Genomic DNA, 19,721 nt, shown 5'->3' with positions numbered 1-19,721 from the left:
TTCTAAAGTCAATAGGCAAGAGGTTTCTGAATAAAAGCATTAAAATTACTCTATGAATTATTAAATATAGCCCATAATACCTTTGAATTATAAAAGCATAGAAAAATGAGAAGGAGAATTGAAATGCATCAATCTCAAGTTCTTTAAAAATGTAATACTAATCATTTGAGGAATGTACAAATCTTTTATTAAAGAAAGAAAGGAGGTTATACTTTTATTATTAACTGGAGGATATGTTCAATCCAGATGATTAAAAATCTCATTACTAACTCAGGTCAGGAAAAGTGATTTATTAGTGAAAGGAAATAGAAACTATTCTTCTGCCTATAGCTCTGTTTATCAAGAGCAGAGCTATCCATTTGTATCTACTTTAGTGTAGTTAATATTTCTGAAGGTGGCCTTAGACCCTGCTTTGAGAATGAAATTTCTAATTCACAGCAGTGCTCAATTTGCATAGTACCTTAATAGGAAACGCTTGCATGAAAAAAATCTATATACCTAGAGATATATTTTGCACAAGCAGATTTACCTAAGAATAATTATTGTCTTTGATTAGAAAATAGAGCATGCAACATTTCAAGATTTAATAACAAACAAAACAAAATAATCTATGCATTTGATAAATGTAAGACTAATTAAAAACACTTAATACTGTAAGGGGATTTCTAACATTCAGAGACTCACAGAAGATCTTTTATTATGAGAAACTGCAACCCTTGATTCACATTACATAGAAGAATTGTCCTCACCCTACTTCCCCTTCCCCCCCCCACACACAAAAGAACTGTGTGGGTGGATTCTCAGGGTAAGTTGATGAAGACTGATCAGTCCAGTGACATTGTTTCCAGAAATGCCATCTGGTTTAAGGAGTACATATAGAAGGGATGTAAACACTGATACCTCCACCACTTCCATAGTACTTATAAACAGGTGAAAGATTTCAGGTGATTTTCAGAGATATCAGGCAGTGATATGGGTGTCTTTATAATGTTTCAGACTTCCATAACATCTTGCTGCTGACAGACCCTGAGAGAGCCCGGAGTTTGTCAGCAGAAGGGCCAAGCTTCCCTGGTTTGACAAACTCCCTCCTTTGGGACTGATCAGGTCCCAAGGGTACTGGACCAGGGAGGTCTAACCTGGTGGATCTTATTTCTCACAGGTTCTCTCTACTCTGCAGGTATTTGTTGGCAGAGAGTATGCTAATGAAGCACCCATAGCATTTGTCGTGCTGTCATTTGCATATCTCTGCCGATGCTTTTTGCGCAAGAGGTTTTTGCGCAAAAACAAGCAGTGTAGACGGGTCTATTTTGTGCAAAAGGGTTTTTTTGCACAAGATCCTATACACCTCCTTTTTTGAGGCATAAGAGATCTTGCACAAAAGGGTTTTCTTGTGCAAAACAGACCCGTCTACACTGCTTGTTTTTGCACAAAACCTCTTGGACAAAAAGCATCGGCAGAGATATGCAAATGACATCACAGCAAATGCTAATGACAAATACCTGCAGTGTAGACATACCCACAGTGCCCACATCCCTGAGCCGGCAGACCCCTGGAGTTGGCTCTTAGATTATTCCTCCAGTGTAGGCATTCTACCATTTTGGTTAAGAGAAAACTTTGACAAGATTAAAAAGAAAAAGTGAAAGGCTGTGTCTACATTGGCATGATTTTGCGCCAAAGCAGCCGCTTTGGTGCAAAAACGTGCTGCCTGCCTATACCGGCGAGGAGTTCTTGCGCAAGAACACTGATGTTCTAATGTGTGAAATCAGTGCTTCTTGCGCAAGAACTATGATGCTCCCACTCAGGAATAAGCCCTCTTGCTCAACTGTTCTTGCACAAGAGGCCAGTGTCGACAGGCAACATGAATTTCTTGCGCAAGAAAGCCCAATGGCTAAAATGGCCATCAGAGCTTTTCTGTGCATGAGAGCGTCTACACTGGCACGGATGCTCTTGCGCAAAAGCACATCTCTTGCGCAAAAGCACATGCCAGTGTAGATGCTCTCTTGCGCAAATACTTTAACACAAGAACTCTTGCGTTAAAGAGTATTTGTGCAAGATCATGCCAATGTAGACGTAGCCAAAATGTATAGGAACCCCTTGCACTACTAGTATTATAAGACTCCTGAAGGAATTCAGGAATTTGCCATATTGTATTCTTCTCTCAGAACTTTTTTGTATTATACCAGCAGACATTTACTTTCACTCATTTTATCTCAATAGGTACCAAGAAAAACTTTATATCATATCAAACCCATATGTGGGCTATATATACCACCTCTGATAAAAATCATTCTTATAAAAATTTGAGATCTTTTAAACACCTGTACTAACATTTGTACTAACTTCACCTGTATAGTCAGGTGTCTGGGGGTACGTCTACACTACAACGTTAATTCGAACTAACTTAGTTCGAATTAGTTAATTCGAACTAACTTAGTTCGAATTAGTTAATTCGAACTAAGCTAATTCGAACTAACGCATCTAGAACTAAAAACTAGCGGAATTCAAACTAGCGCGTCCACATTAAGTGGACCCAGAACCAGGCTTAAGGATGGCCGGAAGCAGTGCCGGCAGGGCATCAGAGGAGGACTTAGAGCGTGGAGATGCTGTCTCAGGCTAGCCGAGGGCTGTGCTTAAAGGGTCCCGACCCCCACCCCGGACAGACAGTTCTCAGGGTTCCCCGCTTGAAAAGCAGTCCTGGCTTGGAGTGCCCTGAGTGCCCACACTGGGCACATCACAGCACTCGGCCATCAGCCCGGCTGCACTTGCCGCAGGCTGCCATCTGGGGAGAGGGGGCAATTGGGGGGCTGCAGGAGAGCTTCCACCCCCAGAAGCCCGCAGAGCCAGCCAAGTCCTCCCCATCGGGGGCTCGTGCCCCATTCCTCCCTCACCTCACCCTTCCCTAGCCCCTCTTCTTGATGTACAAAATAAAGATAACGTGTCTTCCAAAATGGAATCTGTCTTTATTGAACAAAACTGGGGGAGACTGGGAAAAGGAGGTGGGAGAGGGGAAGAGAGAGGCTGGGAGAGGGGAGGGCAACTAAAATGATCAGGGGTTGGGAACAGGTCCCATATGAAGAGAGGCTAAAGAGACTGGGACTTTTCAGCTTAGAAAAAAGGAGACGGAGGGGGGACAGGATAGAGGTCTCTAAAAGCAGGAGTGGGGTGGAGACGGTGCATACAGAAAAGTTCTTCATTAGTTCCCATAAAGAAGGACTAGAGGACACCAAAGGAAAGGAATGGGTAGCAGGCTTCAAACTAGTAACAGAAAGTTGTTCTTCACAAAGCAAAGAGTCAACCTGTGGAACTCCTTGCTGCAGGAGGCTGTGAAGGCTAGAACTGGAACAGAGTTTAAAGGGAAGTGAGATCAAGTCATGGAGGATGGGTCCATGGAGTGGTATTAGCCAGGGGGTAGGAGTGGTGTCCCTGCCCAAGGTTTGTGGCAGGCTGGAGAGGGATGGCACGAGACAAATGGCTTGGTCACTGTCTTCGGTCCATCCCCTCCAGGGTTCCTAGGGTTGGCCGCTGTTGGCAGACAGGCTACTGGGCTAGATGGACCTTTGGTCTGACCCAGGACGGCCATTGTAAGCTCAGGGCTTAGGGTCGGTGGTCTCACTGGACCACCTTGATTCTCTTGCACTCCTGCTCCTGAGTGGCCAGGCTAGCAGCTCTCCTGCCCTAGACGGCCACTTTCCTGTGCCTAGTGCGGAGATCGTGGACGAGGTCCACGATGTCCACACTAGCCCAGGCGGGTGCCCACCTTTTGTGGTCCCGGGCAAGCTCCCGGGAGCCGCCAGCCTGGTCCCGGGAAGAGGGGGAGGGCTGGGGGGCATCGGGTGGCTGGCTCGATCCGTGCCAGGTGCAGGGTCTGCTGGCTGGGTGCTGGCAGGCTTGCACTTGGCACGGGCACCGTAGCTAGCCCGTGCCCCTTTAAGGGGTCCGGGGCCGGGAGGGGGACAGTAGAGTTTCCCTGGTGTTGGCTAGAGTGGCCACCAGGGAAACCTGGGGAGGGCTAGCCTCCCACTAGTTCGAATTAAGGGGCTACACACCCCTTAATTCGAACTAGCTAGTTCGAACTAGGCTTAATCCTCGTGGAATGAGGATTACCTAGTTCGAACTAAGCGCTTCGCTAGTTGGAATTAAATTCGAACTAACGGAGCACTAGTGTAGTGCCTATGAAAGTTAGTTCGAACTAACGTCCGTTAGTTGGAACTAACTTTGTAGTGTAGACATACCCTTATTTATCTTGTGTCCAAATGCACAGTCTTCACAGGAAGTCATTAAAACTTCTACAAATTATTATTCTTTTATGTGCTCTGCAGTAAAATCCAGAGGTGCGTGATTAGATTGGGGCACTTTTGTGCTAGGTGCTGCCCAAACATATAGTAAATTGACCCTGACCCAGGGGCTACGTCTACACTGGCATCCCTTCCAGAAAAGGGATGCTAATGTAGCACGTTGGAATAGGCAAATCCACGGGGGATTTAAATATCCCCCGCGGCATTTGCATTAACATGGCTGCCCCTTTTTTCCGGCTTAGGGAAAAGCCGGAAAAAAGCGCCAGTCTAGATGTTATTCTCTGGAAAATAAAGCCTTTTCCGGAGGATTTCTTATTCCTACTTTCAAGTACTTCTAGACTGGCGCTAGACTGGCGCTTTTCTCCGGCTTTTCCCCAAGCCGGAAAAAAGCGGCAGCCATGTTAATGCAAATGCCGCGGGGGATATTTAAATCCTCTGCGGATTTGCCTATTCCAAAGTCTACATTAGCATCCCTTTTCCGGAAAGGGGTGCCAATGTAGACACAGCCTGAGAGTTTAGAATCTAAGGCTTCAATTCTGTACTTGCTCTGCTCAAATTAAAACAATATACATCAACTGATTATACCAAACTAGAAAATTTACTTTCTTTGGATCCTTAACTCAATTAACTGTTGCTTTTCTTCATTTAAATCATTGCTCTGGGGTGGGCCTAGGGATGTGGGGTTCACTGTACAGGCTGCCCTGGGGACAGATGACAACCCCATCCCTCTCCCTGTGATGCACCTGTCCATAGCTGCTGCAGCTGCCATGAGCACACAGACACACAAGCATACACACAAACAGACATATATATATACTCTGACATTTATAGTAGATAGCGGTTCCTTTCTCTATTTCTGTCCTCCTCTCTCCTGCTGGCCCAATGGGGTTATAGCTGTCCCGATCCCCATCTCTGGCCCATTGCTGCCTCCTGTGATCATTAACTCCCTCCTACCAGACCCTCCCCCCATTTCTATTTTATGAGAAACAATCAATTCTATGCACATCCTGTTATCCTGGCACAACCAAACCTTGACCTTGTTTTAAGTTATGACAAGAGGAACCCTTGTTTGGTGGTCCTAGCTCTTAGCATTCAGGAGGAGTTCTTGAACAAGCAGACTCACAGATAGATGGATAGACAGATAGAGGAACATCTCTAAAATATATAGTAAGATAAGTAGGAAGAAGTTGAGTGATAGGCTGTTTCTATGTACAAAATCTGCAATATCAGATTTTATGTACTAAACTATAAACAAAAGAGATATTAATGATGTAATCAAGCCTTGAAAGCCACCTAAAATAGCTTTTCTGTATGTTAAGAGTTAAACTATTATGATCTGATGCCTGAGGACTTTTCAGGGTAAAAACCTGTGCAATGCAACTCTTTGAAAACCCAGGAATCTCTCCTCTTTCAGCGGTATAAAACTTGTACTTTTAGCCTTACAGGTGCAGGACATGTTGGACTTTATGTCTACCACTGATACCACTAAATGGAAGGTTTCCAGTCCCGGGTCTTACACAAGTGTGCAATGTCAAGGAAGATTATACACGTTGTGGGTAAAGAAACAGATTGATTTAAAATCATGGCAGCTGCTTGAAGTTGTTCTTCAGATGGTTTAAAATGCTGGAAATAGTATTGGAGAGAGAGATTAGTTGTTAATATTAACATTGGAGAGTAGAATCATATAATCTTTTTGTGACAAACAAATTGATTGCAAACTATCATTGTCATTTATGAATGTACTAATGTGACTCTATGCAAAGCCATATGATAAATGGATTTATTGAGCACCTTTAACCATCTCTTCTATACTTTGCCCATTAACCTATTTTTCCAGAGTCATCTTCTAATATTCCTACTGCTGAGTAGCTTCACTTACAATTTTAAAAAATCATCTGGCTGCCAAAGAAACATTTTTGTTTGTAACCCTGATAATTGCCTTGCCGTATGTAGTGGTGTACATGAAGGAAGAAAATAGTGGGGAGGATACATAACTCCTGTTTTTCTTTTGGGTACTTTGTGTTCCTGCAAACTTGTTGGAGCCATATGTGGTGCCTCTTCTGAACAGGACAGAATCAAACAGAAATTTAGCACAGTAGACACTATACATTGAAATGATCTAGATTCAAGTGTGCAGGATAGGGCTGCCAGTAAGGCTAGGTCTACATTACAGAGTTTTTGTGCAAAACCAGCAGTTTTTACACAAAAGCTCATGGAGCGTCCACACCTAAGTGGGATAGGGATGGGTGTGCAGGATCTGGGTGGGAGGTGGGCTGCAGGAGGGGGTGAGGGTGCAGCATCTGATGGTGCAGGAGCAGGCTGGGAGTAGGGTGTCTGTCCAGGAGGGAAGATGCAGGAGCAGGCTGGTATCAGGGCATTTGGCCAAGGGGGAAGGTGCAGGAGGAGGCTGGGAATAGGGTGTGGGGCCAATGGGGAGGGTACAGGAGCAGAGTAAAGGTAGGTGTTTGGCTGAGGGAAGGGTGCAGGAGTGGTTTGGGAGTGCGGGGTTGAAGGTGTGTATGAAGGGGGTTGAGGTGCGGGGGCTCAGCTTGGAGGGGTATGAGTGAGGGAGATGGGGTCTCGGCTTGGGGGGGTATAAATGAGCGGGCTGGGAGTTCAGGGCCTCACAAGGTGGTGAGTAAGGGGTTTGGGGATGCAGGGTCTCAGCTTGGGGGGTATGAGTGAGTGGGGTTGGGGTGTAGGGTCTCAATGGAGGAGTTGAGGGGGCTGGAGTTCTAGCAGCTGTGCAGGATGGTGAGTGAGCAGGCTGAGGGCATGGGGTCTCGTGGAGGATAGTGAGGAGGTAGGAACGTGGGGTCTCAGCTCGGGGGAAGATGCAGGAGCAGGATGGGGGTGCAGGTCTGGGAATGAGCGGAGGGGCACCACTTTCTTGCTTTTGCACATTTCTCAGCACCATGTTCCAGACACTGCCTCCTGCTGCTCCTATTGGTCAGATTCCAGAGCAGCCGGAAAAGCCTTCAGGAAGCACATCTGTTCAGGAAGTGGGTCTGTGGGATCCAGTGCTTGTGGGGAGCTAGCTTAAAATCCAGCTCTCCACAGGCACTTCCTCCTGCCTTCCCGCCCAATACATTTAGATTAAGCTCAGGTTGATTGGCTAATTGTTTAAATGACTATACGTTAACATCCCTGATCTGTGGTATTGCAGAGAAAACTAGGGAAAGTAGTTGCTTTCCCAACAATGTGAGAACAAAAAAGTCCCTGTTGAAAATAGAAGGCCAAATTTCCAAAAGCTAGCTTCTGCTTTTTACATGTGTAATTTGTGTCGTGCAGAAATGCTGTAGCAATTTATTTTCTGGAGTGACCAATATTGTTTGGACAGTTAAACAACTGATGACCACTTATAAATCATTAGTTTACCTGCTCAATGTAATCATAGTTGTGTCCGAGAATAATTAAAGGTACAATTATGCACATTCACTTGTTTGCTCATTCAGAATTGGGGTGTGAAAATAAAAGGGTGAGGCTGAAAAAACTGACCCTAAAATCTTACACGCACACACACACACACATTAAGAAAGAACCACATTTTACATTTTTACTGTTTCCAGCAGATACATGCCACATTTTCTGTACAGTGCAATTAATTCTGTGATTTGGAATGTTTTTCTTTAGATTATAGCCCTTAGGCTCAATGGGTTTTCAAAAGCATTTTCTATATATTTCATTTTTTTCTTTGGTATTAAACAAACATGGTCAAAGCAACTTAGGCAGTGAAGTACAATATACTCTTTCACTCTGCAGTCTCAATGAAGTCTTAAGATAACATTACACAGTAGCCAGCTTAAATATAGGGGGTAAATACATTGCAGTAAAATCTGATAAGCCTAAGTTTTGACAGACAAAAATAATAAAACAGTGCTCTGATGCTGAAGAAGTGGTGTTCTCATGGTTGCAATCTTAGGATGTTCACTCTGTTTTTGGCTTTATGATCTCTATTTTTGTAAGTGATCAAGATCAGTAAAATAATGCTTTTTCTAGGATGTGTTTGTCGAGCAAGGATTAGATGACTCCTTTGAGGAGTTAGTTGAGGAATGTGGAAGATAATATGCCTTAGGAAGGACTATTACAAAGACACTTTTCATGTTTGTAACTTGCCAAATTATTTAAAAAAAATCTTTGTACAAATAGGGCTAGACATGCCTGACTTGCTTTAGTATTTCAACTTGTTGACCAAACATGGACTTTGAAAGGGTTGATCTAGTCTAGAGAAATGCATATTTTCAGTTTTTAGGATGTGCACATGCCTGACTTGAACCATATCTGAGATTTTATTGAATCCATTGTCTTACCTCAGCCTGAAATCATTTGGAGCTGCAGAAGCTCAGTACCTGACAGGATCAAACCCTAGCATTATAAATCTCATTAGTTGGGTAATATTACTGCCTTAGCCTGTCAAACCTTTGGGATGATGCCTGTCTTTCAGTGATTCCATAGACCTTAGGCACTTCAGAAACAATGGTCCTCATTCTGCTATCAGTTATGCAAATAAGGGGCAGCTGAGAAAGTCCATAAGTACAGGAGAACCAGTGTTAATAAACAATCATAATTAATAATAAATGTGAGTTTAGAACCTGAAATACACATCATGATGTAACTGAGCAGCTATGTAAAGAGAGCTATAGAGTTCTGTACTACATGATTTAATCAAACATTCTTTACCTGTTCCAGAGATTGCAACCCAGGGACTCATTAGCACCACATATGACATTTTTTGCATGCATATCATGTACCAGTTGTTGCTGCCCTGTATCAGCTGCTTTTGCGGAAAAACTTGCCAGCTGTCTTCACTGGCCGCTTGAATTTCCGCAAAAGCACTGACGATCTCATGTAAGATTGTCAGTGCTTTTGCAGAAATACTATGCTGCTCCTGTTCGGGCAAAAGTCTTTTTCCGAAAAACTTTTGCGCAAAAGGGTCCGTGTAGACAGCAGAGATTTGCCAATCTAGACGCGCTTTTCCAAAAATGCTTTTAATGGAAAACTTTTCCATTAAAAGCATTTCCGGAAACTCATGCCAGTGTAGATGTAGCCCTTGTGTTTTGCTGGAGAGAAGCATAAACAGTTTGTAGGCCTAGTAGAAAATGCTAAACTTGTTAGTCTTTATAGCCTTGAAGCTGTACCTGTATCTGTAGCCATAAAAGCTGTGTGCATGTTGTTTCGGGTTCAGGATCTACGTGAGTTACACCTTAATATTTATACTTAATCAATTAATGGATTATTATGGTATACTGAAAATATTAGATAGCTGTATCCAGCCACAAGTCATTACTGAAAGGTATTTGGAGTGTAAAACGTCCTTTATTGTGACAGCTGGAAGACTGAGAATCATAGAATCATAGAACTGGAAGAGACCTCAGAAGGTCATCAAGTCCAGCCCCCTGCTCTAGGCACGACCAATTCCAACTAAATCAACTGAGTTGCTAGTTTATGGCCAGTATATTTTTCTCTTGCTCTGAGGACTGCAGGTAAAGTTAGGATGAGTATAACTTTTTAAGAATTCATAGATGGATGCTATTGATTGTATCCCATGGCTGTGTCTACATTGGCATCCTTTTCCGGAAAAGGGATGCTAATGAGACCAGTCGGAATTGCAAATGCTGTGGGGGATTTAAATATCCCCCGCGGCATTTGCATGAACATGGCTGCCACTTTTTTCCGGCTCCGCGCTTTGCTGGAGAAAAGTGCCAGTCTAGACGGGATCTTTGGGAAAATAAAGCCTTTTCCGGAAGATCCCTTATTCCTGATTTTAAGAGGAATAAGGGATCTTCCAGAAAAGGCTTTATTTTCCGAAAGATCCCGTCTAGACTGGCGCTTTTCTCCAGCAAAGCCCCGAGCCGGAAAAAAGCGGCAGCCATGTTCATGGAAATGCCGTGAGGGATATTTAAATATCCCCCGCGGAATTTGCAATTCCGAAGTGTCTCATTAGCATCCCTTTTACGGAAAAGGGTGCCAGTGTAGACACAGCCAAAGAAGTTTAATTCCAGTAATGAGGACAGTGAAGTCAATGTGTCACTTCAGTTTATTTGTTTTCAACTTGAATCCCAAGCTGAAAGCGGGATGTTGAAAACATGCAGAAATAAGTCTGTGAATGAAGATTTTGTTCTTTATTACATAAAAAAAGTGACAGCAACAGGATGTTGGTTGGGCTATGAAAAATAACTGGACAAATCAGGTTACTGGCAAAAGTAGCACTTCTATTTGGGATGGATTTTATTCTTTTAATACTGCTCTGAAATATTCTCATTATATGAGAGGGATTCCACTCAGTGAGCTCCAGTTAAGCTTTCACTCTAGGGTTTACATTCCACCCACTCAAGTCTAATTAGGATGTTACTGTGGCCCATCATTCTTTGCATTAACTCTGATCACCTGAGCAGAATGTGAAATATGCTACTAGCAAATCACTTACAGCTGTATAGCTGCTAATTTGTTAGTCTCAGCTGGAAAGATGGAATTGTACACACTTAAACAGAGTGCCTTAATCATTTGTATAAGCTGGCAGTTAAAGTTTCAATGTTCAGCTATTGGTTTTCCAGCAAACAAAAAGTTATTTCCAGACAATTTTTTTTCTCACATTTAGTGAAATAGTGTGAAGTTTAAATGGATGAACTGAGTGGTAAGATTATTGCTGGAGGAACTGACTTCTTCCTTCAAAATACAGCTGCACAAGGTCTAGGGAAGTATTGCTACCATGCTGACCATGACTATGCTAAGAGGTATATTTATCTTTAGATTCTGGTCCTTATGTGTATTACAGGAGTATGCATGTGCACCATGAGCCTGAGATCAAGATTTCTAGTAGATGGTATCTGTTGGTCCATGCCTGCTCAGTTGTTTTCCTCTGCTCCGAACTGATAGGGACCAAACATCTCAAAGAATCTGCAGTTACAGGTAAGTAGCCTCAGTTTTTTTTAATCTATGCTATCTAAGTCATGGTAACTAACATGTTAAAATCCTAGTGAAAACAAGCCAAGTTGTAGCTCTAATATTGTCTGGTCACGATAAACTCTAGGTTTAAAATTATTGTAGGATGTCACGTATACTTCACTACTTGCATTATAAAATGTATTGTCCTGTGTGTGTGTGTGTGTACTCTGGAAAAGCCTATGCCAGTGCATTTGTGCTGAATGTTTCACAAAATTCAAGTGGGTCAAATTCACAGGTGCAATGCCATCCAAGTAAATGGAAACACACTCACTTAAGCTAGTAATAAATTTTCTCTGAGTGTCTTCAACTCTTAGTATCTTTCTTCTTAGGACAGTGGCTCAGAGCCCTGCTAGAGAATGGGGTCTGCAGAAGTGGTCTTCTGCAGGATGACTGTAAGCCCTCTGGCTGATGAAGGTTTAATGTGTGTTGGCCTTCCTCAGCTGTGAGAATGGTAGCCATGATATGTCGCTTCACAAGTTAGTGATTATAGTAGACAAAAATGGTGGGGAGAATTCCTTGGCATTTCATCATGGGACATGGAGGAAATGCTAGATTTAAAAAAAAAATCAAACACAAAACAATCAATAGTGACATAATTAAAATGGCCAAGTCCTTGTAAACAGTTTAGTTCCTGACATTTGAGGTGTTAATCATATTAATGGGTTTTGGTCTACTAAAAGTAATACTCTGTGAACTAAAGAAAATGTTAATGTAGGTTGGATGTGCTTGTCTCTAGTTTGACAACCAAAGGAGAGAGATGACAAAATCTTAGCACCTCAAACTCTGTTACTTTGGGCTAAATCTTTATATATAAATTGGAACACCAAATTTAATACTACCTCTTTCATGGTTTTAAAATATTAAACTATTGTTAAGGACAAGATGTCTGAATAAATTTTGCTGAGATCCTCTCGCAGACATTTTATTGCTGAAAGTTTTATTAAATTGTAAAATTTTGTCCATGCTGTTCATTCATAAGGACCCCACTGGGATTCTGAAACATAAGAATGTCTTAAAAGTCAAAATATCTATAGTTACTCAGTATGTATTATAGGAACGCTTTAGTTTTTGTAACCATGTTAATTCCTCATCTACTTATGCAACTAAAGCTGAACATTGTGATAGATTTTAAAAGAGATAAATGCCATTTAGATACCTCTTGGCTACTGAATATGAATAGGAGGTAGGTATCTGAATGACATTTATGTCTTTAAAAATCTCATTTTCACTAGAGCAATGCAAAATGTTCACTGCTAAACACCAGCCATGCCTGGTTTGAGTTTGGTTACAAATTCAGATCATGTTCACTGAAAGGTGTTGCTTCATATACTTTTGGAAGTGAGGCTGTCTAATTGATGCTTTTGCACTGAATTAACAGGAAAGCCATGGATTCTTACAGTAACCATGTATGACGGGTCTGCCGGAACCAGGGCCGGACCGAGCCATTCCAGTGCCCTGGGAAGACAGTTTAATTGTGCCCTGGGTTGGGCGCCGCTGACCGGCGCTGCGGGGGTAAATGTAGCCCCGTCCCAGGCAGCCACTGCAGGGTGGCCGCTGGGAGCTGCTGCAGCCTTCAATCTGGGAGCCGGGTGCAAGGCGCCCCTTACAGCTGTCATCAGGCACCCTCTCCCCCCATAGGTTGGCGCCCCGGGCAGCCGCCTGGCTAGCCCATGCCTTAATCTGGCCCTGGCCAGAACCTGCACTGCGTCTGGCAGGAGGGGGTCAGTGAGGAGTGGCATGGTGAGTGGCGAATCCCCTGCTGGTTTGCAGGGAAACAGGTGAAACCCTGCATTGCTGCTGGCGGGGGAAGCCCAGCTGCCAGCCTGCAAGCAAGGGCAGAGGAGAGGGAGCGAGGCGTCCATGGGGTGACACCAGCTCACGTTAGGATGCTGGTGAAGGGCGGCACCAAGACGGTGCAGAAGCCGGTGGGCCCTTTCAAAAGGACACTCGTCCGGCAAGGACAGGGACCCACAATTTGGGAGGACCTTCTGAAGGAGTGGCTGGAGAGGACAAGCCAGAGTGGATCTGAGAGGAGGGAGGCTTGGGACAGACGTCAGCAACCACACAGAGGACAGTCTGGCGAGGAGCCTGATAGGATCAGGGGTTAGCGATCTGGAGACAATGGACAGTGGGAGGGGAAGGAAGCAGCCCGGGGCAGGGCCATTCTGGCGCCCGTGGCTGACAAGTCAGGGGGACACCCCTTCATCCTGGTAGGGATTTGCAGACTCTGACACCTTAAGGCCCCGGGCTGGGACCCAGTGGTGAGGGAGAGCCCGGGTCCCCCTTTCCCCTCCTTTTGAGGCGGTTGTCCAGGTCAGCTAGTGCGCAGCTTCAGCAGTCGTAGTGCTACTCTCAAAAGTATTGTACTTCGGGGGGGACAAGGGAGCAGTGAACACATGGGTTTTGGGGGAACTTAAAGCGGTCAGAGCACTGGGCAAACACCCAAACTTAGGTGGGGGAGCTCAGTGTCCAACAGACCCGCTAAACCATGTATGACTTGCTGAAATTCTGTCATGAAGTTGTGAACTTTCTTAAATCTCAAGTTGAGAGCCTTGAGTATTCATGCTAGTAAAACTTCAGTACTCTAGGGTATAAGCTAAGCAAATATGGACATTTGTATACATGGACCCATTCACACTCATTTTGAATGCATATTTGTTTCTATTGTTTGCCCTACTGAGTGGTCTACTGGTGGCATAAACAAAGGAGAGAAAAGCATCTGAAAAGCACTTTGAAAGAGAACTTGCGTTAATATTATATTTCAAGAGGGGAATGACTAATGTCTACCCATCGGACAATCCCTTCTATAGTTCTGTGTAACTTTAAAGTCTTGGAACTGACAACTAAGATTAAAACATCTCTTCTTTTCCAAGAGATTTCACAATCATTCCACATGACTGGAACACTATAAAATGAAAGGTATCTAACACTGGTAATCTAGGCAAAGCACAGACCATTTTGAAATGAAGTGTGCACTCTACGTGAAGCAAGAATACATACATGGCACAAATTGAGACATTCAATGGTTTTGTTTTTTAGTTACATGTATATTCCTGACATTGCTTACAAAAAACCCCTTTTCTAATAATGCTACTCTAATCAACCTCCTAGTACAGTAACACTTAGTGCAAATAACACTTAGTTTGTGTGTGACTTCTGCTAGCCAGTGCCAAAGTCTGTAAGGTTTCAATCTATAATGAGCACCCAAATACTTTTTCTTTTAACTTTTTCCATCTTTGATAATTTTTGGCAACATGTATTTTTTCCATAATCTGTTGAGACAACAATTTCCAGTAGAGAAGAAAATTCTTATTGTGCTATATCAACTTGGTTAATAATAATCATTAAACAATGAAAGAAATATATACAAACCTCCCCACATGTTGCTGTGAGCAGCATTAAAGAGAGGATGCCAAAGAAAGTTGCTCAGATTCCAGATGCACATGCATATAAATGTGTGGGAGTTCTGGTTCCATCAGGGCTTTGGTTTAATCCTGTTTACTTATGTCTTCACCTTTCCAAAAAAAGTTATTTACAAAACTTTAGTCATTCTTTTGGTCATTCATTAAATGATCTATTAGTGAGATTCTTTCTTGAAATAATCTACAATTAGTAACAGGCTTGAACCAAAACCATGGTACTGTGTACAATTCAAGTAAAATCTGGATCCAGATCAGTAAATGTGCTTCTTGGACCACAGCAGCTGCATACAATGCAGTTAATGGAATACCATATATGCATATCCTCGTTAATTTCTCAGTGTTCTTACATTCACCCTTTGTAGTTTATTATGCTACGGAAGATTCATTGGTCACATTAAGAATCTTAATCTCATAACAAATAAAAGTTGTATTGAGCTTTAAAGGTGTTACTAGAATGATTCTAGCTGCTAGAAACTGTATGTCCTAAATTAAAAGAACCAGGGGGCTGACAGCCTTACCAGGCCCCAGGACAAGGTCTTAGTGCTACCCAGAGCACTCTGCACCTCCAGCTCCCCCAGCCAGCCTGGCTGATGGGACTTCTTCTGCCCACAGGGTTTTTAGCCCTCCTGCTCTAGTGTGGGGTATGCATACCCCATCACAGCTAGTTATAGGGGTATACAAAAATCAAAATCACAGTCAATCATAGTATGAGGCCTTGTTCTTAAGATGAGGTCTTTGGCTAAGCAGCAGGGGCAGTTATAAGCTGAGAAATGTACAGTCACATCTTCACACATCCCAAACCAATCACAATTGGATTAAGGCAATTTTGGGCTGTAAGTAAGGTGAACATTGTCTCCAGATAAAGGGAAGATGTAAAGCCTAGAAAATTTAAAGAAAATGTAGGTTGATAGCTTTCTGTCTGGCATGAACCCATTTACTAATAGTTTGGCTTGTGAAATCCTCATTTCTTTATTTTTTATTATTATTATGGACCCCACTTCTCTATTATTTACCTGTATGGTCGCTGTCTGGTTCTTTGATTCATGTCTATTGCATAATTTTGTTAAGTGAAAACCAATTAAGATGGTAGCCTAGAATTGGTTAGATAATTTTGTTATGAGGATTGGTTAGTTAAATTTCAGTAAATTGATTGGTTAAGGCGTAGCTAAGAATATTACTCTGTAAATTGGAGGCAAACAGGAAGTAAGTTGGGAACAAGGGGGGGGGAGGACTGGATTCCTGCTTGATGGCAGCTAACCTCAACAAACACTGTATTGTTTTCATCTCTGGACTTTGGGTATTGTTGTACTCCGTTCATACAAGGACCAGGGAAGTGGGAGGCTGAAGGGATAAACCCTCTAACATCCTGTACCAAGTATGGCATCTGACCATGGTGCTTTCTAAAAGGACCAAAAAGTAGAGAAATAATTGAGATAAGCAGGGCTTTACGTTGTTTTAATATGGCAGGACACAAAAGGAAGTGCTGTACAAGGCAATTCATTTTCTTACATGGGGTAGCTGTTCTTTGGCTTTAAATAATCTTTTGGTTAAAAGATAATCTATTTATATATTTGAGAGCATTTTTCTGTCTGTTCATTCAAGAACTCCTCCTAAATGGTAAGAGCTAGGACTACCAAATTCGGTGTACCACTTCCTCTTACCATAACTTAAAGCAATGTAATAGCGTGGTTGTGCCAAGAAAATGAAGTCTGTTAGGAATGGGATTGCTTCTTATAAAAACCATACAGAAAAGAAACAGTCTCACCAGGCAGGTGAAAGGGGTTGGCCTAGCTGGGGGCATGTTTTCCCTCCCCAAATCACCAGCTGCCATTTAGGAAAGGCAGCCCCCCTACTCCTATCAGCTGTCAGGGAATGAGGGGGAAGTTCACAGTTTTCTGTGTTCCTCAGTCTAACTTGGGAGCACAGTGGGCAGATGAACCTGGACCTGCCCCAGACTGAGGACATTCACCCCCTCCCCCCCAACTGCGTAGGCAGGAGCTGCAGCAGTCATGGAGAGATGCTTCTCACCATGCTGCTGCTGTGAGAGAGGGCTGAGGTAGTCCTCTCTTCCCGGGGCAGCCTGCACAATGAATTCCCCCCCAGAGTAATGATTTAAATTAAATATGTACATTTTCATTTAATTTTTCCAATAAACAAAATTGTTAAGGACTCAAGGAATACTGGGTAAATCTTCTAGTTCTAAATAAAGCAGAAGAATTAGAACAGCTGCTGGAACTCTGACAAAGTTCCTACAGAAACTCGGTGGGTCCTGCACTTTGTGATGGAGTTGCTTGCCTAAGAGGCTCACAACAGCCCACAATTTAGGTACCATGACCAGGGCTTTTGTTTGCTGTTTGTTGAGCTCTCTTCATCACTGACTAGCGTATGGTAAAACTGAGAATAAACTCCACAGTCCTTTCCAGCACCCCCAAGTGGAAATAGGGAAGTGGGTGTAGCAGGAGGGGAGAACCCAGGCCCAGCCTGTATTCTGGATCCAAGCCCCAGGCCCTGTGATAGTAGCTGCCTATGTGACTCCCTAACACCTGCTAAAATACAGCAGCAAGACTTCCAGGCTACTTCCCCACACCATCCTTCTCTCTGGTTTGTCCTCCTAGTTGTGATCTTCTTTCCTACTACTCCTAGAGGTGCATCTTCCTTCCTCCCAGCTGCATGCATGGAAGCAGCTGTGGGCCTCATTAGCCAGAGGGCTATATAAGGTAGCCAGAGGGAAAGCAGAGGAGGAAGGAGTTGAGTGTCTGTGGCTGTGTCCAGACTCCATGCCTCCGTCGACGGAGGCATGTAGATTAGCCAGCTCGGAAGAGGGAAATGAAGCCGCGATTAAAATAATCGCGGCTTCATTTAAATTTAAATGGCTGCCCCGATCTGCCGATCAGCTGTTTGTCGGCAGATCGGGAGAGTCTGGACACGATGCCCCGACAAAGAAGCCTTTCTTCATCGACACAGGTAAACCTGGTTTCACGAGGCTTACCTGTGTCGATGAAGAAAGGCTTCTTTGTCGGGGCATCGCGTCCAGACTCTCCCGATCTGCTGACAAACAGCTGATCGGCAGATCGGGGCAGCCATTTAAATTTAAATGAAGCCGCGATTATTTTAATCGCGGCTTCATTTCCCTCTTCCGAGCTGGCTAATCTACATGCCTCCGTCGACGGAGGCATGGAGTCTGAACACAGCCTAGGTCTCTGTCTCCCGTCCCCTTCCCTGAGAAATGAGAAGATAGCTGAGTTTGCTGCTGGAAAAACCTAAAATCTGTAAATAGAAGGTGGTGGGAAGTTGGCACCCAGCAATAGAAAGACATGGGTGATTGCACAAGAGAGGGTCTCCGGGTGATTTGTGGCTGAAGAAGGGATCCCAGAGCGAGGGGCCTGGCAAGGACCTTGCCACAGTCCCCTTATCTACATTTTTTATAGCTTTCTGTTCTGATCCTGTCACAATATTTAATAGAACTGGTGTGAATACTGACTCTAAAGATGTATATGTAGAGAAGACTCTACTGGGTATATTTATTAAGCAATAAAACACAACAGGCAGAGCATTTCCAGGTGATTACAGCACACCTCGGCTACTTCTACACTGGTGCATTCTCATGCAAAAACTCCTTTGCAGAAGACTTCTTCTGCAAAAACTCTTTCAGAAGAGAGCGTCTACACTGGCATGTGCTTTTGTGCAAGAGAAGTGCTTTTGCGCAAGAGCATCCGTGCCAGTGTAGATGGTCTCTTGCACAAGAAAGCTCTGATGGCCATTTTAATCATAGGGCTTTCTTGCGCAAGAAATTCATGTTGCCTGTCTACACTGGCCTCTTGTGCAAGAACAGTTGTGCAAAATGGCTTTTTCCTGAGCGGGAGCATCATAGTTCTTGCTCAAGAAGCCCTGAATTCATACATTAGAACATCAGTTTGCTTGCACAAGAACACGTGGCCAGTGTAGACAGGCAGCAAGTTTTTGCGCAAGAGCGGCCGCTTTTATGCTAGATCACACCACTGTAGACACAGCCCTCAAGTGGTGTTAGGGCTGAAGGTTGTGTGACTTTTACCATCTGAGAATTTCAATAAGCCCCTAGCAATACTCTGCCTCTTATTTGGAAAAGGAACTTTGAAATAAAATCAGAAAAATAGGCAAACGTGTCCATTTAGTTGGTGGTGTTGTCATGAGCATGACTGAACAGCTAGCCAGTAAGAAATCACTGCTTTGGCAAGAATTCTATTATAATGTATAGAGTAGTAATAAGACAAAGCCATTTCATAACCATATGGTATATTTAGAATATTTGATTGAGTACTGAAGTAAAAGCAAAACAAGGAACATTTGAACTACACCAGATGCATTCTAAAAGATGTTTTTTATTAGAGAATTGCTAATATGTATGATACCTTCAAATATAGCAATAACTTTTCCATTCGCAGGCATATGAGCAACTTTGTTAAAACTAACCCAGGTGGTCTTTAAACTTTGAAACTATCAAATTCTGAATTCATTAATAGTCATAGGGAATGGCAGAAAGAAGAAATGTTAGCTTTTTATGTTCCCTTTTGGGTCACAATGTAACTATCATGGAATCTGTGAGAAGAAAGAGAAAGTATGCTGTTATTACCAGATTCACTATTTACTGTGACAGATTTGATGTTATGAAATAAGATTTATTTTTAATCCTAATAAATATAAAGACATTTCAGAGATGAATTGTCTGAAAGAAATGATTGATGCTGAGAAGGATAGCGGAAAAGCCTCAAAGTGATTTAAAAACGGAGTCTTTGCTTACAGCCCTGTGCGTGTGTGTTTACGTTTGTGTGTACATGTGTGCATGCACATGAAGAGCTAATAGCTGAAATGAAATACCAAAAAGATCCTTTGAAATACTTATGAGAAAATGTAAAAGACCTGTCTTGAAGTGTTCATGTTTCTTCAGGGTGTATATATATGGGCATGTCAACACTGGGGTTTTTCATCCTGGAAAAACACCACATTCAGGGAATGTGTTTGCTCTTCTGCTTTGTGTGTGTGTGTGTGTGTGTGTGCAGAAATGCAAATGCACTTTTTCGGA

The sequence above is a fragment of the Pelodiscus sinensis genome, chromosome 7 (assembly GCF_052426305.1).
Source record: "Pelodiscus sinensis isolate ZL-2025 chromosome 7, ASM5242630v1, whole genome shotgun sequence".
NCBI lineage: Eukaryota > Metazoa > Chordata > Testudines > Trionychidae > Pelodiscus > Pelodiscus sinensis.
The sequence above is the reverse complement of the archived record's forward strand: the minus strand, read 5'-3'. Positions refer to the sequence as shown.